This window comes from Pogonomyrmex barbatus, unplaced genomic scaffold (assembly GCF_055798465.1).
Source record: "Pogonomyrmex barbatus isolate J1 unplaced genomic scaffold, ASM5579846v1 scaffold8, whole genome shotgun sequence".
NCBI classification, from domain to species: Eukaryota; Metazoa; Arthropoda; class Insecta; order Hymenoptera; family Formicidae; genus Pogonomyrmex; species Pogonomyrmex barbatus.
The window spans coordinates 5,658,836-5,662,598 of record NW_028297182.1 but is presented as its reverse complement, the minus strand read 5'-3'; positions in this window follow the sequence as shown (position 1 = coordinate 5,662,598).

Below are 3,763 nucleotides of genomic sequence, written 5' to 3'. Positions count from 1 at the left end.
TCGCTCGCTCGCTCGCCCGTCTTGCCACCAAACCCTCCCTTACCATACTCTTCCTCCCCCTTCCGTCGCTCAAGAGAAACGCTCTTCGACTTTCCCGCCATTCCACCCACATTCTCCTCCTTCCTGCGATCTTCTTGCCTCCTTCCTGCCTACCTCCCGCCTGCCTTCTTGCCTCCATTCACCCTCCGTGTTCAATGCATTCTTTCCACCTTTCCTTCTTCCACAATCCACCCACCACCGTATTCATCTTCCGCTACTCCTTCTTCTCCGTCCTTTCTTTCTCCTCTGTTATTTTGCCTATGTCCACCTCTCTACGTTCCTCGATCTCCTCCCCTTGCTCCCATCGAATACCATCCCTCCCAACGCGCGAGATCCATCCTCCCGTATTCGTCGCTTATTTCTTCGTCTGTGAACGCTATACGCCATCTTCATCAATCGTACATGCGCGACTGGGATGTTCCTTCCATTTTTGCTACTGAATCACGCTTGGATTATTCCGTTCTCTTAATGGCAGAACTTGTATTTCTCACAAATTTCCGATATAAAAATAAAAATACCATATTCTCGAGAAAAAATAAAATATAAAATCTCCAAGTGAACAATCGTTTTCGATTATTAATCAAGAGAGGGAATCGTAAATTTGTCTAGAACATGAATGTCTAAATCTGGAAGTCGTAAAAGACATATACCGCAACACAAAAGCTTATTGTAAATCTAATAATAAAGTTTCAGTGTTACAATTTGAACTTTTTTTCGCTGAGAAACAATAATAAATCCCGAGATCCCGTTCTAAAAAAGAAACACGTCTGCTGTCATAAAAGAAGAAATTTATATACTGTTCTGCCGTAGCTTGGCTCCGGCACTGACCCCCAATTGTTTTCAACAGTACGATAAATGAAAGGTAGATTAAAAGAGATTTATCAATCGCGCGCGCGAAAGGCTCGGATGGAGAAAACACGTGACGAAATAAGCAAAGCGTATAAATGCTGTTCGTTTCGAGAAAAAAAGAAAAAAAAAGAAAAAAAAAGAAACGCCTTTATCGGCTCGTGACCTTTCGGCATAATCGATTCAATTGTAACCAGAAGCATGCCACGGACAGGAAAGCTGAGTTACGTGTACCACGCGAAACCCTCTCCCCCGCCCCCGCCCTCGCCCCCGCCGCCGTCGCCGCCGCCGCCGCCGCCGCCTCCGTTCACGGCGCTCCGGCGCTCGTTCGTGGTGTCTACCAGCGCCGGCACTTCGAAAATTGATTATCGCTCGACGTGTAATGATCCATTACGCGGACTCGAAGTGCGGTCGAACGGATGTAACGGCGGGGCAAACTGACAATCACTGTCACGGGGCGGTCGTGAATTATGAACCGATAATCCACGGTTGCCGACGACGCCCCGGCAATGGGATTTACGCGTTTATCGTCTACCGCGTGCTCTTGCCAGCGTGATATCGGGCCGTATCTGGGGCGCGGTATCTATCCGAGGCTCCTAAACAAATCTAATTTATCTGTAAGTATAAATTCCGTTCGGATGACACTTCTGTCTGCTGCTTAACGGCTTCATTCCGAATCTGCAATGCGCTCTTTTAATAATAGCGTTTGTTTTTATTTTCCAACTCGATTTTTATGTGCAAAACAACAAAGGAAATTCTTTACTTAAGATTTACAGTTAGATTATTGAAAAGATATTTTATAAAACAAATTTTCTCGTAAGCGGGATGAATTTTGATTTGATCCAGATACATAGTAATTTTTCGGGATTTTTACTTGTAATATACATAATTAAAAAATTAAAAGATATATATTTGCAGAAAAAATTATTTCATCAAAATTTGAATTAAAATCTATATATATCTTTATAATTATATTTCATTTATGTATTTAAGGTTAAATGTGACCATTTAATTTTCATTTGGGATCATTGCAAATAAAAAGGAGCCTCATGAATAAAAGACTTTAACAAATTTTGCACAGTTAAATTCTCAGGATGCAAGCTCGTATACGCAAAGTAAAGGCAACCGCTCGTTGCGGGGCTCTCCGTTAGAGGGTAGCAGCTGGTGGATACGCTCGTCGGCAGCCGCTAACTATAAAGGAAACAAACGCGCCAATCGGGATGCTTCAGGAAGGTGGGGCGCGCGTTTGCATCCGAACGCGGGTGACACAGGCGACGACTTTAGGAAGGCAAACCGTGTGAGAAACTACGTTGGGCTGACGTGCACTGCGCCGTCGATAATGGACCGTGTATCGGTACCGATCATGGCAATTTCGAGGGTGAGAACGGGCGAGGAAGAAACGAGATTGCTCTCGCGCGCTTCTTCCCTTCTTCCCTTTCGGGGAGGAAAAAAAAAACCGCGCATGAGCGTAGGAAATGAGAGCGATCCCGACTAACGGCGCGAAAAGTATGCGGGGACGTGGGAGAAAGGTTAAAGGTAAGGTAGACGATCGATTATCACGGAAAGGAATTCGGGAGTCCGAGACCCTTTATTTCGGTAGAGGGCCCGGTGGTGCCGGTAAGGCTCCGGCGCGTTCGCCGGCCCGTTTTCCCACTTCCGTCGTTTTTTGCGCGATTCGAAGAGGGGGGGGGGGGTTGCAACGCCGGCGGAATCCGTCACGAATTAGCGACGTTTAAAAGGGTGGAAGGGTCGGCTCGCTCCCCATTTCTCTCGCTGTTTCATCTTCCACGGCGCGGCACGACCAGGCGCGGCCCGACGCGACCCGGCGCGATGTCTCGAGTTTAAACTATACTACTAACTAATAGCATAGCCGGGGAGTGAGTTTCGACAATGTGGGCACACACCGCGCGCCGTGGGCAGACAGTTTACCTAATCGTTGGGGCCTGAAAAAAGACTGGTCGCCGTACCGCCCTAACCACAGGCCGTGGGCCCGCGGCGGGCCAGCTCCTACGCGTTCCTTCCTGAACGTTATCTGTACCGGTTTCACTGCCGGCTGGCAGCGGAGTTCTTAATTTTCCGAAAATTTATCGTCCCGACTTTTAATCGTTCCACCCGACACGATGACTGCGAAAGTTAGGGATCGAGTACCGAAATTGCGCGGAAAAAGGAGATGCTTCCGCAAAGCTGAACAATAATATATAACTAGAGTTTTATATATATATATATATATATATATATATATATATATATATATAATTCGGGAGAAATATTTATTTACTTTTTTACAGATTTCATATGCGCACGCAGATTGTTTTTCAAGGCTCTCTTAATGGGAAAGATTGTTTTTTTAAATTGGATACGGGCTCCGATGTGACCTTAGTGAGTAGTAAATTTATAGGGAGAAAAGGGAAGCGTTTTTCAGCTAAGGAAGAAAATGATGTTCATGTATACAGATGTTCATGTAACGAGTTTCGTAAAATGTAATTTCTTGTAATATTTACGGGGCAACTGCCTGCATTACGCAATAATTACTCTCGTACAGGATGCTTTTTCTAAACTGTGCTTTAGTGACCAATTGAATCGAATATCACTGTGTCAACGGCAAATAATATTTCTGGGTTATATTATGGGTTTCCGTAATATGAAAAAAATCCAACCTGCAAGGGTCATGAAAATCACAAAGCCCTCTACAAAAATGTTAATCATCCTTGGATGTATGTAAACTTGAGAGTGCCATAAATGCCACATTAGGTATCACGTTCGTAACCTACCGCAACACGACTTTGATACCTTCCCGACATTCTTCTCACGACATTCGCCTAACTTTCGACCGATCTGCGGAACTGAACATCTCGCCCATCGCCCGTTCTCTCGCTGG